Raw genomic sequence first — 22,722 nt, forward strand, 5'->3', positions numbered from 1 at the left:
TCAATTTTGGCCAAAAAATGAAATTTCCTGAAAGCTGCTAGAAAGATGCCTCAAGGGTCTTAGAACACATTCTCAATCGATTGCTAGACAGTTGTGCTATTAAAGGGGAAATTCTGTCGAAAAATTAAGGTTAAATCGCTCAAAAAATTACCTTTTTTTCTCCAAAAATTGACGATTTTGGCCCAAATCTTCAAAATTATGTTTGTTACAGGATTGATTGATGGTCTTCTTGCGTTCAGATGAATTTCTGCCTTGTTTTGAGAAAAGTCCATTTTTACCGATTTTGACGAAAAATGTAAGGCTAACCCCTTGCATTTTTTTTAATTTTGGCCAAAAAATGAAATTTCCTGAAAGTTGCTAGAAAGATGCCTTAAGGGTCCTAGAACGCATTCCAAATCGATTGCTGGACAGTTGTGCTATTAAAGGGGAAATTCTGTCAAAAAATTCAGGTTAAATCGCTCAAAAAAATACCTTTTTCCTCCAAAAATTGACTATTTTGGCCAAAATCTTCAAGATTATGTGTGTTAGAGTATTGATTGATGTTCCTCAAGCATCCAGATGGATTCCTGTCTTGTTTTGAGAAAAGTCCATTTTTGGCGGATTTTGACTAAAAATGTACGATTTTTGCCAAAATCTTCAAAGGTATGTGCATTAGTGTATTGATTGATGATCCTCTTGCATCGAGATGAATTTTTGCCTCGTTTTGAGAAAAATCCATTTTTGGCCGATTTTGAATAAAAATGTAAGGCTAACCCCTTGCATTTTTTTTCAATTTTGGCCAAAAAATGAAATTTCCTGAAAGTTGCTAGAAAGATGCCGTAAGGGTCCTAGAACGCATTCTCAATCGATTGCTAGACAGTTGTGCTATTAAAGGGGAAATTCTGTCGAATAATTAAGGTTAAATCGCTCAAAAAATTACCTTTTTTCCTCCAAAAATTGACTAATTTGGCCCAAATCTTCAAAATTGTGTGTGTTAGAGGATTGTTTGATGGTCCTCTTGCATTCAGATGACTTTTTTCCTTGTTTTGAGAAAAGTCCGTTTTTGGCCGATTTTGACGAAAAATGAAAGGCTAACCCCTTGCATTTTTTTCAATTTTGGCCAAAAAATGAAATTTCCTGAAAGTTGCTAGAAAGATGCCTTAAGGGTCCTAGAGGTATGTACCGCTAGAGGCGACCATCAATAGTCGCCCCTAGAGGTAGGTACCGCTAGAGGCGACCATCAATAGTCGCCCCTAGAGGTAGGTACCGCTAGAGGCGACCATCAATAGTCGCCCCTAGAGGTACGTACCGCTAGAGGCGACCATCAATAGTCGCCCCTAGAGGTACGTACCGCTAGAGACGACCATCAATAGTCGCCCACAGGGGGTATGTACCGCTAGAGGCGACTACAATAGTCGCCCCTAGAAGTAGTTACCGCTAGAGGCGACCATCAATAGTCGCCCCTAGAGGTACGTACCGCTAGAGACGACCATCAATAGTCGCCCACAGGGGTACGTACCGCTAGAGGCGACCATCAATAGTCGCCCCAGAGGTAGGTACCGCTAGAGGCGACCATCAAATGTCGATATTGCTCGTAAAAAGGAGTGTGACTTTTTTTGCCATCAAGGTTGCTTCCATTCAGATTTTATTTTCACGTTTAAAACACTTAGGCCTAATTGTTTCGATCTCAAGTGCTTTCCTGTTGGACGAACCCCAATGATTTATTGATTGAAAAATCCTCCTGAATGTGATACATTATGAAGAGTTATTGGACGGAATTTCGATTCAATACAATCAGTAAACCGCTACCCGAACCTCGGAGAGTATTTTTTAACGGTTAAAACACTAAGTTGTTTCGGTCATATTATTTTTGTTGGTTGAAAAGTTCTCTTGAAATGAAATTGGCGACCGTGACACATTATGAACAATTACCAAACGAAATAATGAGTTAATTCATTCAGTATTCCTTGATATATTGCCCGAACCATCCTATCGCCTAGTTTTTTCTGCGTTGACACAAGACACTGTTGAGGGAGAAAAAAAAAATTTTGTCTAAATCTTCTGTCTAGTTTTTCTATTTTTCATGATAAATCACCTGGCCACTGTTCAATTTTATGCATTACTTAATTTTTGAGAAAGTTTGTCGTCAACGACTATCGTTTTCGAGCAAAGTGTGAGGAAAATAGTATGTTTGGACTGGGACTGCATCCTATCGCCAAGTTTTTTTCCGTGTTGATATAAGACACTGTTGAGGAAGAGAACAACAATATTTTGTCTAAATCTTCTGTCTAGTTTTTCTATTTTTCATGATAAATCACCTGGCCACTGTTCAATTTAATGCATTACTTAATTTTTGAGATAGTTTGTCGACCAGGACTATCGTTTTCGAGCAAAAAGTGAGTAAAATAGTATGTTTGGACTGGGACTGCATCCTATCTCCAAGTTTTTCTCTGCGTTGACACAAGATACTGTTGAGGGAGAGAAAAACAATATTTTGTCTAAATCTTCTGTCTAGTTTGTCTGTTTTTCATGATAAATCACCTGGCCACCGTTCAATTTAATGCTTTACTTAATTTTTGAGAAAGTTTGTCGTCAACGACTATCGTTTTCGAGCAAAGTGTGAGGAAAATAGTATGTTTGGACTGGGACTGCATCCTATCGCCAAGTTTTTCTCCGTGTTGATATAAGACACTGTTGAGGAAGAGAACAACAATATTTTGTCTAAATCTTCCGTCTAGTTTTTCTATTTTTCATGATAAATCACCTGGCCACTGTTCAATTTAATGCATTACTTAATTTTTGAGATAGTTTGTCGACCAGGACTATCGTTTTCGAGCAAAAAGTGAGTAAAATAGTATGTTAGGACTGGGACTGCATCCTATCTCCAAGTTTTTCTCTGCGTTGACACAAGATACTGTTGAGGGAGAGAAAAACAATATTTTGTTTAAATCTTCTGTCTAGTTTGTCTATTTTTCATGATAAATCACCTGGCCACTGTTCAAATTAATGCATTACTTAATTTTTGAGATAGTTTGTCGTCAACGACTATCGTTTTCGAGCAAAAACTAAGGAAAATAGTATGTTTGGACTGGGACTGCATCCTATCGCCAACTTTTTCTCCGTGTTGATACAAGACACTGTTGAGGAAGAGAACAACAATATTTTGTCTAAATCTTCTGTCTAGTTTGTGTATTTTTCATGACAAATCACCTGGCCACCGTTCAATTTAATGCATTACTTAATTTTTGAGATAGTTTGTCGACCAGGACTATCGTTTTCGAGCAAAAAGTGAGTAAAATAGTATGTTTGGACTGGGACTGCATCCTATCTCCAAGTTTTTCTCTGCGTTGACACAAGATACTGTTGAGGGAGAGAAAAACAATATTTTGTCTAAATCTTCTGTCTAGTTTGTCTGTTTTTCATGATAAATCACCTGGCCACCGTTCAATTTAATGCTTTACTTAATTTTTGAGAAAGTTTGTCGTCAACGACTATCGTTTTCGAGCAAAGTGTGAGGAAAATAGTATGTTTGGACTGGGACTGCATCCTATCGCCAAGTTTTTCCCCGTGTTGATATAAGACACTGTTGAGGAAGAGAACAACAATATTTTGTCTAAATCTTCCGTCTAGTTTTTCTATTTTTCATGATAAATCACCTGGCCACTGTTCAATTTAATGCATTACTTAATTTTTGAGATAGTTTGTCGACCAGGACTATCGTTTTCGAGCAAAAAGTGAGTAAAATAGTATGTTAGGACTGGGACTGCATCCTATCTCCAAGTTTTTCTCTGCGTTGACACAAGATACTGTTGAGGGAGAGAAAAACAATATTTTGTTTAAATCTTCTGTCTAGTTTGTCTATTTTTCATGATAAATCACCTGGCCACTGTTCAAATTAATGCATTACTTAATTTTTGAGATAGTTTGTCGTCAACGACTATCGTTTTCGAGCAAAAACTAAGGAAAATAGTATGTTTGGACTGGGACTGCATCCTATCGCCAACTTTTTCTCCGTGTTGATACAAGACACTGTTGAGGAAGAGAACAACAATATTTTGTCTAAATCTTCTGTCTAGTTTGTGTATTTTTCATGACAAATCACCTGGCCACCGTTCAATTTAATGCATTACTTAATTTTTGAGATAGTTTGTCGTCAAGGACTATCGTTTTCGAGCAAAAAAGTGAGAAAAATAGTATGTTTGGGCTGGGACTGTATCCTATCGCCAACTTTTTCTCCGTGTTGATACAAGACACTGTTCAGGAAGAGAAAAACAATATTTTGTCTAAATCTTCTGTCTAGTTTGCCTATTTTTCATGATAAATTACCTGGCCACCGTTCAATTTAATGCATTACTCAATTTTTGAGATAGTTTGTCAACCAGGACTATCGTTTTCGAGCAAAAAGTGAGAAAAATGGTATGTTTGGACTGGGACTGCATCCTATCGCCAACTTTATCTCCGTGTTGATACAAGACACTGTTGAGGGAGAGAACAACAATATATTGTCTAAATCTTCTGTTTAGTTTGTGTATTTTTCATGATAAATCACCTGGCCACCGTTCAATTTAATGCATTACTTAATTTTTGAGATAGTTTGTCGTCAAGGACTATCGTGTTCGAGCTAAAAGTGAGGAAAATAGTATGTTTGGACTGGGACTGCATCCTATCGCCAAGTTTTTCTCCGTGTTGATATAAGACACTGTTCAGGAAGAGAACAACAATATTTTGTCTAAATCTTCTGTCTAGTTTTTCTATTTTTCATGATAAATCACCTGGCCACCGTTCAATTTAATGCATTACTTAATTTTTGAGATAGTTTGTCGACAAGGACTATCGTTTTCGAGCAAAAAGTGAGTAAAATAGTATGTTTGGACTGGGACTGCATCCTATCTCCAAGTTTTTCTCTGCGTTGACACAAGATACTGTTCAGGAAGAGAACAACAATATTTTGTCTAAATCTTCTGTCTAGTTTGCCTATTTTTCATGATAAATCACCTGGCCACCGTTCAAATTAATGCATTACTTAATTTTTGAGATAGTTTGTCGTCAACGACTATCGTTTTCGAGCAAAAACTAAGGAAAATAGTATGTTTGGACTGGGACTGCATCCTATCGCCAACTTTTTCTCCGTGTTGATACAAGACACTGTTGAGGAAGAGAACAACAATATTTTGTCTAAATCTTCTGTCTAGTTTGTGTATTTTTCATGACAAATCACCTGGCCACCGTTCAATTTAATGCATTACTTAATTTTTGAGATAGTTTGTCGTCAAGGACTATCGTTTTCGAGCAAAAAAGTGAGAAAAATAGTATGTTTGGGCTGAGACTGTATCCTATCGCCAACTTTTTCTCCGTGTTGATACAAGACACTGTTCAGGAAGAGAAAAACAATATTTTGTCTAAATCTTCTGTCTAGTTTGCCTATTTTTCATGATAAATTACCTGGCCACCGTTCAATTTAATGCATTACTCAATTTTTGAGAAAGTTTATCGTCAACGACTATCGTTTTCGAGCAAAAAGTGAGAAAAATGGTATGTTTGGACTGGGACTGCATCCTATCGCCAACTTTTTCTCCGTGTTGATACAAGACACTGTTGAGGGAGAGAACAACAATATATTGTCTAAATCTTCTGTTTAGTTTGTGTATTTTTCATGATAAATCACCTGGCCACCGTTCAATTTAATGCATTACTTAATTTTTGAGATAGTTTGTCGTCAAGGACTATCGTGTTCGAGCTAAAAGTGAGGAAAATAGTATGTTTGGACTGGGACTGCATCCTTTCGCCAAGTTTTTCTCTGCGTTGACACAAGATACTGTTGAGGGAGAGAAAAACAATATTTTGTCTAAATCTTCTGTCTAGTTTGTCTATTTTTCATGATAAATCACCTGGCCACCGTTCAATTTAATTCATTACTTAATTTTTGAGATAGTGTGTCGTCAAGGACTATCGTTTTCGAGCAAAAAGTGAGAAAAATAGTATGTTTGGACTGGGACTGCATCCTATCGCCAACTTTTTCTCTGCGTTGACACTAGACACTGTTGAGGGAGAGAAAAACAATATTTTGTCTAAATCTTCTGTCTAGTTTGTCTAATTTTCATGGTAAATTACCTGGCCACCGTTCAATTTAATGCATTACTCAATTTTTGAGATAGTGTGTCAACCAGGACTATCGTTTTCGAGCAAAAAGTGAGAAAAATGGTATGTTTGGACTGGGACTGCATCCTATCGCCAACTTTTTCTCCGTGTTGATACAAGACACTGTTGAGGAAGAGAACAACAATATTTTGTCTAAATCTTCTGTCTAGTTTGTGTATTTTTCATGATAAATCACCTGGCCACCGTTCAATTTAATGCATTACTTAATTTTTGAGATAGTTTGTCGTCAAGGACTATCGTTTTCGAGCTAAAAGTGAGGAAAGTAGTATGTTTGGACTGGGACTGCATCCTATCGCCAACTTTTTCTCTGCGTCGACACCAGACACTGTTGAGGGAGAGAAAAATAATATTTTGTCTAAATCTTCTGTCTAGTTTGTCTATTTTTTTATGATAAATCACCAGGCCACCGTTCAATTTAATGCATTACTTAATTTTTGAGAAAGTTTATCGTCAAGGACTATCGTTTTCGAGCAAAAAGTGAGAAAAATGGTATGTTTGGACTAGGACTGCATCCTATCGCCAACCTTTTCTTCGTGTTGATACAAGACACTGTTGAGGAAGAGAACAACAATATTTTGTCTAAATCTTCTGTCTAGTTTGTCTATTTTTCCTGATAAATCACCTGGCCACCGTTGAATTTAATGCATTACTTAATTTTTGAGATAGTTTGTTGTCAAGGACTATCGTTTTCGAGCTAAAAGTGAGGAAAATATAATGTTTGGACTGGGACTGCATCCTATCGCCAAGTTTTTCTCTGCGTTGACACTAGACACTGTTGAGGGAGAGAAAAACAATATTTTGTCTAAATATTCTGTCTAGTTTGTCTATTTTTCATGATAAATCATCTGGCCACCGTTCATTTTAATGAATTACTTAATTTTTGAGATAGTTTGTCGTCGGGGACTATCGTTTTCGAGCAAAAAGTGAGAAAAATAGTATGTTTGGACTGGGACTGCATCCTATCTCCAAGTTTTTCTCTGCGTTGACACCAGAAACTGTTGAGGGCGAGAAAAACAATATTTTGTCTAAATCTTCTGTCGAGTTTGTCAATTTTTCATGATAAATCACCTGGCCACCGTTCAATTCAATGCATTACTCAATTTTTGAGAGAGTTTGTCGACCAGGACTATCGTTTTCGAGCAAAAAGTGAGAAAAATAGTATGTTTGGACTGGGACTGCATCCTATCTCCAACTTTTTCTCTGCGTTGACACCAGAAACTGTTGAGGGAGAGAAAAACAATATTTTGTCTTAATCTTCTGTCTAGTTTGTCTATTTTTCGTGATAAATCACCTGGCCACCGTTCAATTTAATGCATTACTCAATTTTTGGAGATAGATCTGTCTTCTTTTTACTCAAAAGGCGGACATCCGTGTTGACGCGGTACGAGCAGCGACCACTGTGCATGTTGCGCGCCCTCTATTGAAAGATTGGCTAAAAATGATATTTTTTTATCAATTAGTCGGTGATTTTTTGCCCAAATCTTCAAAATAATGTGCTTGAATGTTGATAGATACTTATCTGATATCGAAAGAGGTTTCGGAGTCGTTTGGAGAAAAATCTTTCTTTTTTTGGCCACACATTTGAGAGAAACAAAATAATAAAAGTTAATTAAACTCAGAAATATTTCAAACCTCACACGTTATACACAGAGCTTAGTAGTTGCACTCTGCAATTTTATTCAATCTTTTCATTCCAGAAACCTTAAACTAGAAAATCACTTGAATCATAGCAAGAACTAAAACAACAAGACAAACAAATCCAGTGTTAACCTTGTAACAATTACTGAAAAAATGCAATCATTTCCAAAAACCAGAGCGTGAATTTGGACACCAATATTTGTTAGACAAAATGAAACAATGTTAAAACAAATTATACTGTCACATGCAGTTCAAATTTCCTTTCGTAACTTTGACTGAACATACTTGTACATACTTTGAGCAGATCTATTGATATTAAAGAGGGCAATAACGTCTAAGTTTTGCAGTTACTAAATCGGACGCATGGCAAGTCTGTTCAAATAGATTTCTTGTCTACTTGTATTTTTCAAGTCGAGTTTAAGAGTACATGTTGCATCAATAAACTGCAGGCTGGTAGACATTTCTAAAAAAGCAAGTCAACAATGTCAATTCTGAGCACTGAAATAAAAAATATGTCTCTAAATCTTTGAACATGGATTTTTATCAGTGGGGAAATAACGGATAATTGGAACATACTTTTTTAAATTTTCTTTTCATTATGAGGAGAAAAACATGTTTTGCATTCAAATGTTTTTGTTTTAGACAGTTACATACCCAGTTGAAAGGAAAGAAAGATACTTGAAGTGATATAATTATGATAATATTTGACAAATAGTGCAGCTTAATGAGAAATGAAATAAGTATTCAGCACTTGATTACAAGTACCTATTATTGAGAATATTTTAGAAGGATTTCTTAAGAAAACATGAGAAAGTTCTAAGAAAGGACTTTTGTTTTAGAGAAATCGTCTTTTGGGAAAATTTTATTAAAAATGTATTCTATTTTAATCCTGGCAAAATTTTTTTAATTGCTTTAAACTTACAGGATACTTGTCCGAGGCCAAAAAAATAAGTCTTTGGTTTCTGGAACGGAGCTTGCCCAAAAATTGGTGCGGCGATGCGGCATTTTTTTAAATTTGTTTTTTCTTCAAATGTCGGTGATGACTGCAAATGGTGCCCGACTAAATTTAGTGCAAAATATATGTGAGCCTACAGAGGCCACATAAAGCTTAAACTCGATAGTAACCCCATCTAAAAACACATTAAACTTGTGTAGCAGCAGGATTCCAGTCAAACCAGTGAGTTGGGCGGTTTTGAGACCAAAATCTTACAATGAAAAAACTGTTTAAGTTGGCTGTCACGCATGGCTACAGTGACGCGCGCGCATACCAGAAACTGGAGCCTTTTGGGGGGGGGGGGCCTAAAGTACTTGAGGCTCAATTCCAACACGATTTCTGGTCAGATATTCCATCCAACAGATAATCACGTCAAATATGTGGGAGAAATTGCGGTCACAAAAGATAACTTCTTTCCAATCAATAAACCAGTAATTTTTGCTCAAATCTTCATAAAAATGGATTTTTGAACACTGATTGAAACTCATCTTACATCGTAGGGCATTGCCGAGTCATTTGGAGGCAAGTCCTGTTTTGGCCAGATTTCATAAGAAATGTTAGGTTGAACCCTTGCAATTTGTTATGAGTTTTGGTAAAAAAACCCCAAAACTACTTGAAACTAAAAGAGCGAACTGTAAAGAAGGTTTAAAACTGCACCTTGAAGAGATACCTTACAATACAATGGCATAATTATCTCTAGAAATTTGGTCTTAGGGCATACAATCACCCCCCCCCCACTTGATCAACCTAGCCCCACCCCTTATTAATCTTGATTTCCCACACTAAATATTAAGCAATGCTTAGAATCAAGAATTGAAGGTGACATGTTGACGCATCTATGGCATGCATCGTTTTATGAAGCGTGGGTAGAAGCAGACGTCCCTGATATGCATTCGGTTTAGGATCCAGGTCAAGAATCGTCCAGTCCGAGACCGTAGCCTCCGTGAGGACAGGTACCGTACTTCCTCTGTGGAGGGAATAAATACAAGAAATATTCAGTACGCACAAAGTTGGCTAAACTGGGGGCCATTAGATGGAACCAGGTTCAATCAAGGACCATAGTATACAAATATGGAATGCTTGGAGTGGTGTAGTAAACCTAGCCGCCTCAGGTGATCCATGGACATTCTATTTCCCTGAGGGGAAGCAAAGGGAAAATTAAATGCTCCGTGGATCATCGACGGAGGCTAGTTTTACTTCACCACGAGATAAGGCATTCAATATTTGTTTCATAACAACTCACCCACAGATTCTGCTAGGTTTTTAATACCTTAAATTACATAAATCTGAAAACAGTTAAAATGAACTTCTATTTCAATACAAAATTGGTGGGAACTCTTCCAAACCACCCCTTCACAAAACGCTTGAATCCAACTCTGTGGTGCGCTCTCTTGGAAACAATACGCGCTACGCGCAGGCCAGCATACATTTGCACACAAAAACTACACCATGGGTATAGTACTTTGGTTGCTAGTGGTATAGTACATGTACTTTGGTTGCTATGGGTATAGTACTTTTGGCTGTGCTCTGAAAGATAGCAAAAATAGAAAGTACCATGTGACTCGCTCTCGGCCAATCAAGACACAGAATCTCCGGGTGAGGTATTGTAATTAATTATATTTTGACAAACTCTGATGGAACGCACGCCAGTCGAAGATGGTTGGACTAGTCTAGTAGACTATTCAGGACTAGCCTACCGCGGCTGGTCGGGCCACGATTTATAGCTGGTTATCAATAGCAATTTGTCATAACATTGGGCAGAGGGGATCAACTACGATATTGAACAATAGGGCAGAAAAACAAAAATTGTGAGTACTAAATTCCACTTTCATGGCATAGTTTTTCTTTGTTAGTTTAGGATTCTATCACTACTGTCACCATTGTACAATAAAATAATAAACTACGCAATCACTATTTCAATATTAGGCTCTGCCCTTCACCGATGTATAAACACTGTTTACTCAGTGTGTCCCGTCCCCCCCCCCCCCCCAGCAAAAGTGAAAAAATCATTCTGGTGGGACTCGAACCCTTGACCTCCTGTTTTCTAGTGCAGATGTCTTACCATTCAACCACCGAGCTTAAAAGCTATTATTTGTGTAAATAAAACAGAAACACCAAGTGTTGAACAAATCTTCAGCGAATGTGCGAGCACCATCTTCTCACAGCTGTTGACATGTCAATAGTTTGACTAGAGTTGTACCCACTTTAATTTCAGTGCGCATGTGCTACGTACGTCACCAACCAACCACTATTCAACCATTGGTCCTAGATCCAACTTGCCCCTAGTTCACTCAACACTCCTTTTACCACTAAAGTTGCCGAGATCTGCAAGCGCATCTCAATTTAGTCACATTTGAAAATGACTCAGACTCGGACTCGACCATGACTCCTCGAACTCGAGCTTGGTGACTTATGACTCGAGTCACGTAATTTAATCAAAAGAAAAAACCTAACGCAGGGATGGGAAAGGATCATCGAGGAATAATGTTTGGATGATAAAACATGGAGGGAAGGGATGGAGGAGGATTTTTGTAGGGATGGGAGTTAAAAGGAAAACACATTTTGGGTCTAAACAACATGTACACACAACATTATACACTGGGATTTACTGAAAAGACAGAATGGCTGATTAAAAATAATTTAAAAAAAATATGATTGGTTTGGTGAACAACTAAGAACAAGTGACTCGTGACTCGGACTCGAGGCTTGTAACTCGAGACTTGGACTTGGACTCGGGACTTGGACTCGACGTTGGACGGTGACTTGACTACAACACTGGTACTTGGTCACAGAGTCCACTGTACCTACCAGGTAATTCTGAGTTGACCACCCCAGGGTAGACAGGCAAAGGCCCCCATGAGGTGACGACATGGAGCTAGTCCCTCAGCTCAGGATGGGTCTTCACCCGTAAGGCCAGGGTGTTGGAGTCTATGCCTGTACCGTCTGCTGTCTTATTAAGGATCATCTGGATGGACTTCAGGGAACCTGGGCGGGGAAAAAAAATTACAAGATGGAAATTATCCTTTTTTATATTGGACTTTTGTTTGCCTTTGGCCGATATATTTAGCAAACACTGTACAGTTAGTGTTGTCCAGAAGGCTTAGGTGGGATTTAAACTAATGACCTCCTACACAAAGTTGGGTTAAGCACTGCTACATCAGACTCAGAACGGCCAGCTTGCCACAGCAAGCTCAGTGGTCGAGTGGTTAATGCGTCTGCACTAGGAAGCAGAAGGTTGGGGGTTCGTGTCCAACCCGAAGAAAGAAAGGATTGATAGAAAAGAAAATATCCTCTTTTTTGCTGTTGTCTACATCTATGTGGTTAATGCGTCTGCACTAGGAAGCAGAAGGTTGGGGGTTCGTGTCCAACCCGAAGAAAGCTTGTGTTTTTTTTCTAGCAAGCCCTCAGACAACACTCGAGTGTACAGTGTTTGTAAAATACTTCAGCGAGGGGCAACAAAAAAATTACACATATAAAAAAGAAGATCAATAATTATATGGATGACATTGAAAACCAATTGTACTAAAGTTGATTCCTACTTTCTGATTCACAATTTCAAATTTCACAATCATCCAAATAGAAATGAGATGCAGACCAATGCAAATGAGACTTCACAGATGTTTGTCTTACCTGACTGGATAATTAAAAAAAAAAATTCATTTTGCAACTGTCAGTGCCACAAAACACCACCTGTCTGCGCCATCACGTGGGCATACGTCATACGTTGGGAATTTTAGTAAACATGGGTTTCGTTTGAAAGATATAGCTTTCACTTCCAGCGATGTTATTTTGTCACTTTACATTAGTGTGCACGGTTGTAGGATTTTATTGACGCTCATAACTGACAATATGTACAAGCAAAGGGAAGATGCTTATTAAATTTGTCTTCAGATTTAGTTCCTTGAGTGCTGTCATTGGCCATGACATTTACTTGGAAACACTGGGATTATGTAACCAAGAATTAAGTGTGACACAATGAAATAAGCCAGATGAACAAAACTGTCATTCTTTCACACAGAGTAATTTGACTGAAACAAACAATTTTGTTCAGATCTACATGTATTTAATATAAAATTGCTGACTTGCGTTCTTTCAGCAAAACGAAAACAATTCACACACATCCTTATGTGATTTTTATTCTCAGTATTTTTTATTCTTATTGTTTTTTTGGTCTCAGTTAAACTTTAGGGAACAATTGATTATTTTGCACTCTCCTTCTCTCTATCTTGATTCCTCATGTTGCCATCACCTCGCTGTTGGCCTGTGTGCTTCGCACAAACTTCAGAGATCCGAACCTTGGGTGTCCGATGTGCATTCTTGTTGAACACCCTTGACACCCCTCCCCACCCACAAGTGTCAGAAGTGGGATCTGTACTTTCAGCCAGCCAACTAGTAGCGAGGGCTTGAGGATCCGTAGGTCACATCATAGTCGTCAAGATGACAACCTACGTGAAAGTACAGTCTCCAGCAGAGGAGAAAACCAGGAAGTTTTCCTTGGTTGATGGGCGTTTGCCCCCTTCAAAGCCTGAAGGGGTGCTACGTGAATGCCACCGGGCTGATTCACAGAACTGACTAGGACAATGAACTAATTCTGCCGATTTTGATTTGAGCCATTCTCCCTCCAGAAGGAGGATGGAAAGTGGGAGGAGAGTACACACCGCTTACCAGAGTCCAGATCCAGACAGAACCGACCAATACCGGGTTCCCCTCAGAGGAGCTCCTGCGGGCGTTTGTGGCCTGCCACCCCAAGTTGGGATGGCACCATAACCAAAATGCCCCTCATTCGAAGGACGGAACGATGCAAAGTCCGTGCTGGTAGATGACTTTGTAACAGCTAAATGTATGAATCATGTGTATGACCGTTATCACAATCCGGAGGACCAACGTGGCCAGTTTTTGCTGGACTCACTCCGCCGAAGTCAGACGGTAGTGGTCCACTCTTTACTGTCCTCTGTTGAGACTGCCGAAGAGGCACTGATGTATTTAAAGACCTCATATGGGGAGACCCTAACAAGTGGAGAGTTGCAGCGCTGTTGTTTGGAACAGAGGCAGTGAGTCCATTCGTCAGTTTGGCGTAGAGCTACAGCGACTGTTTCACTGACTACTTAAGCGAGACCCCGGACTATACAAAAATCCTGACACCATCATACAAGATCAATTCATAGATGGCATCGAGCAAAAGAGACTGAGGCACTCCTGTCGCGATTTTGTTGACCACAGTTCATCTATTTCAAAGAAGTCAAGAACTGGGCAATGAAACGCAAAGAACGGAAACAGGCCCGGGCGCAGACTACAGACTTCCGAGGAACCACATCGGCCATTGCGGTTGGATTGAAGATTGATTCTATCCAGCGACTGGAAAAGCACATGCAAGACATCATGGTATTGGTGAAATCTCTTGCTGAGAGAATTTCACCTGCTGCCAGATGAAGTCCAAGTAGATGGTGTCAAACTGGTCTGGGAGAAGACGCTGCAGGTATCATCTTAGACATCAATCCAAATTGTACAGTCAGTAATTATATAATTCTTATCAGGAAAAAAAACATAATTTAACCTTACTTTGATTGTATTAAATGATGATTTCCCACACTTACTGCCAAAATCTTCACCATTATTATGCAATGTAGCAAACCTGCTAGAGTCGTGTGACTGATTCCAATCCTATATTATGTACTGATTATCAGCACCACTCCATGTACATGGATATCTTCAGCAATTTGCTGTTCAACAGGATTGCAATCAGCCAGCTGACTCCAGCAAGCTTGGTGGCGGAGTTGGTTAAGATGCCTGCACTCTAAGCAGAAGGCTCTGGGTTCACATTCAGACCAAGTAGTTGACTCGTGGAGTCCTACATTACGTACACTACTGATTATCAGCACCACTCCATGTACATGGATATCTGCAGCAGTTTGCTGTTCAACAAGATTCCAATCAGCCAGCTGACTTCAGCAAGCTTGGTGGTGGAGTCGGTTAAGATGCCTGCACTCTAAGCAGAAGGCTCTGGGTTCACATTCAGACCAAGTAGTTAGTCCTTGCAAATTGTCTTGCAAAGATGTTCCATCAACAACACTGAGAATATGACAACATCAACAGGATTGTCAGGCAAGGCAGAGACTGATTTCAAATGACAACAACCCCAGAAAGTGAAAAAAAACTTTTATCAGATGACAACCAACATTCGCCCAGGAAAGAAAGAAAAAAGCAACAGATGAACAGAAATCAAATTGTGATTTGTGTGTGACGGTTTAAAATATACCCCCCCCCCCTTTTTATTTTCCGGACTATTTCTTATGCACTATATCCTTACGCCTCTTTCATTATTATTTAAATTATGTAACAATACACTCTTCCCGGCCCGGCAAACGGCCCGCCGCACTCCATCTTCTGTATTTGAAGAGACAACATTAGATTTACTCTTCTCTTCATTTTACAGGTAAATACTTCTTTATTTTCTTATAATTCATTACTTCTAGCTTAAACTTCATTTACTCATCTACTCATATCTTATGTGTTCATTTATATTTTATTAAGCCTTTTCTACGATTTATAGTGCATTTTCGTGGTTAGCAAAACTTCGTTTTCTTGGACTTGTGGTATAGATTGTTACGACTTATTCCTTATTCTTAGACTTACAATCTAGCTTAATCCTTAATGATATAGTCCTAAACGGGAGTTGTAGTAATATTCTTGTAGTTTTTTGCAAGAGACTGGGTGTGTTTTAAGGTATCGTTTTGTAATTAGTCCTAAAACGGACGTAGCCGCAAGATGGCGGCTATCGCCGATCTTTTGGCAGGAATCGCCATTTTGGTTTAAATGATTTATATTTGTCATGCTTTAGCCATCCCTTTGATATTTCACTTTAGTAATTATTGTTTAGCATTTGCTTTCAATTACTTGGCTAAATCGTCAATGGAGACATATTTTACTTTTAGATATTTTTTATAATTTGTCATGTAAATATTTATTTAAGCACTCCATCTTCTGTATTTGAAGAGACAACATTAGATTTACTCTTCTCTTCATTTTACAGGAATAAAACAACAGAGATAACAGAGAATTTGCTTCAGCCGTTCCTCATTCCCATTTCGACACCGATCCCCCCGGTGTCACATGTGAATAAAAACTTTTATTTGACTTCATTGCTTATCAGATCAAATTGAATATCAAAAAGAAGGGAAGTACAGAATTGTTGTATGGGTAAATAAATCAACATCCAGGGGAAGAACACAATTCATTTTGGAAAAACAACAGCAAGGATTGATAGAAAAGAAAACATCCTCTTTTTTGCTGTTGTCTACATCTATGTTACTTTGTACAAAGTAAAATGAGTGCTTAAAGATGTTTGGAGTGGATGTTACTTTCCGTCATCAGAAACATGACCAAATTGAAACCAACTACCAACTACCTGCTCCTCCGTCCAATCACATCCATATACTGTCATTATCCCCAAAGCCATTTTCAGGATGTATTCATCAAGTTTATTCCCACGTGAACGGTTGAACCAACTACAGGATGAGTCAAAAAGAAAGTGACAGAATTCGAAAAAAATGTTTAAAATATTTAGCTTGTTCCATTTCAATAAAATACGGGTAAAGTACATCTTATTGACTATTAACTGTGAAAATTTCACTTAAATTGCATACTCTATTCCCAATTCATGTCTATTTCTATAAAATGATCACAAAACTTAGCTGTCCACCACTTATCAATTACCATATTGCGAACTGATAATACATGTACCCATTGAGGAAAATGAAAAATCAATCGTTTTCCCACTTCCATGAATGAACAAGAACTTGCAAAGGAAAAGATACAAAAATCACCTTCGATTTGCTGCCCAAGACGGAATCCCAGCCGACCATCGCAGCCAGGGAAGCAGATTGAGCTTCATGTGATTCCACAGGCAGAAAATGACCAAGAGCACCATGCTGCCAGGCCAAGCAGCAGCAAGCCACCAAGCCAAGGGCATGCACAACACACAGAGAGTCAGCAGTCACTGGACAGCTGTCAAGAACAATGTTGCATGCAATGCGGCAGCAAGGCATCCATGCACAGTCAACAGCATGTTCAAGTGCATGTTGAGGTACATGCAGAACCAGCAGGGACCCCAGCCCTTGCAAGTTCTCATTAGGAACAATGCTCTAGTCTGACTGACTGCTAGCCATCCATGCAAGGGGAACAGTGTGAACATCCAGAACCAGCAGAGAGCCAGCAGTCACTTGCAAGTTCTCAGGAACAATGTCCTGGGCTGACTGGCACTGAGCCTTCAGCACAAGGGCAGCAGTATGCACATCCAGAACCACAAGGGATTAAATCTTTGGAAAGTTGTCAAGAACAATGTTCACTGGTACCTGAAAAGTGCAAGCTGTCTTTAAGGGCAGCAGTGTGTAGAGTGAGTGCTGCTTTTGAACTTGCTGTGTTCAAAGTGTAGAGCAGATTTAAGGCCGTTTCATACATGTACATCTTCTTCATTGGAATGCCAATGAAGTAGATTTGACATCGAGAAACATTAACAACACAATATGCTGGAGTTGAAATGTGTTTTACAAATGTACTTCAGCGAATTGCCAATACATGTACGCACCATGACATCAGTAATGTGCAGGCCTGCCCAGAGCAGATTGCAACCAACTATCAGTAAAGGGAACAGCTGGTATTCATGCAATGTATGTATGTAAAAGGTTCAGAAATGAACAAATTCCAAATAGTTTAATTTAATCAAACATTTGTACGTGTTTAAAGGTAGAGTAGATCATTTGCAGCTACCCAAAAAGTAACTGACAAAATTATTGTTAAAAGGCTTTTGGTTTTAATGGCAATAAACTCCCTGTGAAATCATTCTTTTTGGCATGCTGTCATTTTGAAGGCAACAATGAAAGAAAGCAATTTTCAACGATGCATCATGTTAGTTCATGTAGTTGGTTTGTAAATTTGGTGAATCCATGAATTTGTGCGCGCAAGCGTCGACACAACGCACACTAGGTTGCTATGATTCGTCAGTTCAGTGCATGACATCGCGTAGCTGCAATTGACTGAATGAGAATGTGTCCCTGGGGCTGAATTCGGACGCAATATAAAACATGACTCAGCAACTTTGAATTGAACCTGAGATCTTAGAGTATATGTTTGGAATATACTGCATTCACAGAGCTAAAACTTCATCGTGTTAGTTGTTAAGCACCCGTTTTTAGATTTTGAACACTTTTGTAGCTTCAAATGAAACAAAAAATTCACAAATGACAAATGATCTACCTTTCCTTTAAATGAGCAAGTTTGTTACTTTTTTCAGTGTGAAAAAGTAATGGTACTAACATATGGATAACCCTGAAAGTTCACTGGAAATAAAGATTTTTTTTTAAGTGCTTTTGAAACAGATTTGGAGGTTTTTATTTTAGGAAATGCACCTCTGTATTCCAAGTCTTTGGATGTTTCAGGCTTTTACATATTTTTATGATGGTGCCAAGATGCATGTTCATGACAAATACAATGATGTCATGAGCTGGAACTTCAGTGTCACTGCTGTTTGAGGGGAAAATAACGTTAACAAAAGTGTTTTGATCAAGTTTGATGTGACTGTTACGTTCATTAGCACATACCATGCAGCCAATGAGATACTTAAATGTACAAACTTTTAGACATGAACAATGCAATTAATTTTAGGTTCATTTTAGGTGCATTGCAAAAAAGTGTACGTTAAATGTGGTCAAACAAACACAGGGCTTGGATATTTCATGTTTTAGTGAAATTCATTTTACAGCCTTTTGATTCTGTTATTAACAGACCTTGACAAATCCCAAGCATGGAGCACAATACATACATACTCCTATAAAAAGGCACAAACTGTGTGGTTATTGTTATTGAGGGTTCAATGTTAAGGGAGCAAACTCACCGCAAATCCAAAATGTCTTGGGAGGTTTTGGATCTCAATCTTGAAGATCTCTGAGGTGAAGTGCTGTTGTGTCAGATAGTGATAAGGATCCTTTACGGCAGCGCCAGTCACCGGTACGTCAGAGGTTCTCGTGGAATAGTTATCTTGTGGGTCAAGACCTGATGCACAAATGAACAGATTAAAAAAATTGATATGGCTAGAGCTATATTGTCTAGGTCTTCACCCAAAACAATTACATGGGAACAATCTGACAATAGCCGTAGCCATAGCTCTAGAAGCGCGTTTCAGACACAGCCTAAGTAACAGATCAACAAAGTTGCAAGTTATGCATTAGGAGCATCTGATTCCAAATACATTACACCAATCTTTGTGCATACATGTACATGTAGCACAACGTGGAAAATACTTTTTGCAGACCAAATAAAGTGCAGAATTTTTTGTTCAAACTTTCTTGAATTCTATCTTTAGCAAGGAGAAATCCAATTGAATAGATGTTTTGCTGCAGAGCACATATATATAATATACGAGACCATTGTAGGCTTTAGATGTACAGTATGGGATTTAAGTCTGGTGTATTAAAGGTGTCTTCACAGCTACTATCTGGAAAAAAAATGTAGTTGATAGTTGAAGTCAGCAATTTGTACTCCACTTCTGTCAATAGAGCGTGGAAGTTGACCTCAAAAACCTACATGTAGGTGATTTTACTAGGTTTATCCAGTCAAGGGCAAAGAATGGGTTCTGAACAAGAAAAAAATCATTCCAATTTAAAACACATTCAAAACATATTGCAAGTTGATTACTATAGTCAATTGAAAAAATGTTGACCTCCACTTCCGTTCATTGGGTGAATCGGGTGAATTCAAAGACGGGAGTCTGTGGCTAGACTAGTCAGTGTTTGGTACCAAGATGTTCACATGAAAAGTGAATGTGAACTGGCGAGACTTGCATGCTCTATAATTGTACATAATCTGTGTAGCCTCACTAGTCTGTTGTATTACATTATGAGCTCCATGTCTGTATGATGTTTAAATGCAAAGCAATATTCTAATATTTCTTATAGATGGACTCAAGGGTACTTCAAATTTGGGTAATTGAAAAATCAATGCTGTAAAATATGAATGTCGTTATAAAGTTAGCATCACACAAGATGTATCTTAATTTGCACAGTATCCAAGGAATTGCTGCTTTTTATGTGTTTATTAAAGCTGCTATTTCCTTGTGTAATTTATAACTCTAAACACAAATAATACAGAAATATACTATCACCAAATTGGTGTTTGAGCTCTTACGTCTTTCTGACACCTAGTAATATTTGAGAAAAAAAATTGCAGGGCAAACCATGTTTCTAAAAGTCACATACTTTTTACAGGACAAACAAATTTGCGTGTAAAAGCAAGATCAGTGATAAAATACACAAAAGTGTACACTAGCAACATTTAAACAAACAGTGATTTTTCTGAATATTGTTTTTAAAACCTAATTCTTGCTTGTACAAATGTAATTGTTGAAAAATCCCTACTGAGTAAAAGAGCTTGCTGGTCAATGTTGAAAGTACAAACATAACACCCTCAATATTCATGCCACAGAAGTAAGCCAACATATTGGTCAGCAAAGGGGATGACAAGGGTTTAAGTCTTTTGTGGCTTGTTTCTTTCTTCTCAATAATTAATTCCTGACAGACATATTAGACAATGCACAATATGTACACCTGTCAATCTTTCTGTGTGTTGCATTCTGATTGGTTGGAATTGATGAGCATTGGCTACTAATGAGCCACGCCCCTCCACAGCTGATCCAAGCAAACATGAACGCTTATCTACGGCTTTTGCAAAATGGAAACCCTCTGTGAAAATACTTACTTTTGTAAGCGCCAAGCCGGAAACCAACAGTGTTATCTGTCAATGAAAATAAGACATGAAACTGAAACTTTTGCACAATTTACCCAGGCCAAGTTTCATGAAGACCTGACAAGAAATTTGGGGAATAACTGAGAAAAAAAATTCCCGAAACTTTCTTTTGCGGTTTTCATAACAGGCGCATTATGTACATGTGTGCACACTTTATATCCAGGCGAGGGGGTGCTTGTGAACGGAGCGGATACATACAAAAAAATGAAGAGGTTGGATAACTAAAAATAAATGCCAGTTTCACTCACCAATGCCATCTACACTCTTGCCGATGGTAAACTCACACTTGTTGCGATAACTCTCTAATACTGGCTGTGAGTGTGCAAACAAACAATGAAAATGAAAGGAACAAATCAGACATCTCCAATGTCAGGAATATTTACCCCACAAAAGATTCACATGCTGTATAGTTTATTTAACAAAAAAAAGCAAGTTGAATGCCATCCCACTGTGGCTCTTCCTGCCAATGAAATGAAGAGTGCACTATTAAACACGAGGTTGTGGGTTCGAATCCCACTCCAACAGGCTTGTGAATTTCTTCTCGTGGTAACCACAGCTATTATATGCACAAGATTCAAACTGGCTGACAATCTTGGTAAGCTCTGCTGTCGAGTTGTTATTGATGTCTGCACTAGTAAGCAGGAGGTCATGGGTTCACATCCCACCCAAGCAAGCTTGCAGAATCTTTGCTCGTAAGCTCTCAGACAGCACTGAATATACAGTGCATTCAAATTTACATTGGTGAAGGTCAAAACCAGGTATTCACATTCACATTCCCCTACGTAAACAATTTATTAAACTCATTGGTTGTGGTACCTGTGTTACAACTGATAATGTAGTAACCAACGGATAATGTATCGCCAACCGATAATGTCACACAAATTGACCGATACTGTATCACTAGCCGATAATGTAACAGAAATTGACTGATAGTGTGGTAAATGTTACTACACTATCAATCAATATTTGTTACATTATCAGTTAAGACGGATAATGTAACAACAATGGACTGATAGTGTAGTACATTTTTACTACACAATCGGTCAATTTCTGTTACATTATCGGTTAGTGATACAGTATTGGTCAATTTGTGTGACATTATCGGTTGGTGATACATTATCCGTTGGTTACAACATTAACAGTTGTAACAACCTGCTGTATCAGATTGGGACCAGCCAGCCAACCCCAGCAAGCCTGATGGTCAAGTAGTTGAGACATCTGCACTAGGAAGCAGGAGATTGTTGGTGCGAGTCTCACTCAAGCTGCTTTTGAATTGTGAAGTGTTGGTTTTGTGTTCATTTTTTTGTTTTTGTTTTTAAACATTTTTTTTTAACCAACTCCCCCCCCCCCTTTTAATCTTTGGGACTTTTGTGTGTGGAAAGGAAGTTTATTTCAGAAGTTGGCCCAAAGTTTGCTGAGTCTTAATTGATTCTCAAGAAAAATGAGGCATCATTTTCTGGACTTTTAATGAAATTTCAGGGCAGCTGTATATGTAAGTCCACTTGCCAGAAAACTGTGTCTGGAAACAGTTTTTTTGGCAACGAAGATCACATTTCCATTCTGGCCCACAACCATCCCATGTCTTTGGTGAGTAGCTCACCTTTGTTGCTTCAGCCACGGAGACATCTCCCCAATGTTTCGTTGCAGCATCTTGGATAAATTCCTCAGAAACTCCCTGGTGTTGGTCTGTTTGGTGGACAGCTGGTCCTCATACGGCTGGTTCCACAGTGGAGTCACCATGTTGTTTAACCTGTAGATTGGAAAAAGATGTGAAAAGCACATTCAGTATTTCAGAGTCTTAACAATTTTGAAAAAAGTGAATAGCTCCACTGCTCTAAGCCTTTTGCGATATGGCAGACACAATACAAGGGTGTTATTTGATTTGGGTATATTGGGGTAACTTATAAATGCAAAAGACTAAACCTAAACCAAATAGCACCCTCGTATTGTGTCCACCGTATATTTAAAGATTAAGCTTGAAACAATGAGGGTAATGTGTTCAACTTGACAGTTTATCAGATAAAATAAGAACCATCTGAAACTGTGAATCGCACACACTCTACACAGACATGCAACCTTTAATGCTGTAACTTCTGATCTTTTATGAGCTGTAAAACTCTGTAAAAAGTGCAGAGTGCCATTTCACTTTTTTTAAG

The 22,722-nt window shown here is 38.5% G+C and overlaps 1 long non-coding RNA gene across 1 annotated transcript; it reads right to left on the reverse strand.

Moving 5' to 3' along the window:
* Positions 1-9,183: 9,183 nt before the first annotated feature.
* Positions 9,184-22,203, reverse strand: LOC119746405. The gene is made up of 6 exons (XR_005273738.1): positions 22,167-22,203; positions 20,815-20,878; positions 20,519-20,554; positions 18,660-18,817; positions 11,579-11,755; positions 9,184-9,737 (listed from the first exon to the last, which is right to left on the reverse strand). It is a non-coding gene; the product is annotated as an uncharacterized LOC119746405 (long non-coding RNA).
* Positions 22,204-22,722: the final 519 nt, after the last annotated feature.

The sequence above is a fragment of the Patiria miniata genome, unplaced genomic scaffold (assembly GCF_015706575.1).
Source record: "Patiria miniata isolate m_02_andy unplaced genomic scaffold, ASM1570657v1 HiC_scaffold_7, whole genome shotgun sequence".
NCBI lineage: Eukaryota > Metazoa > Echinodermata > Asteroidea > Valvatida > Asterinidae > Patiria > Patiria miniata.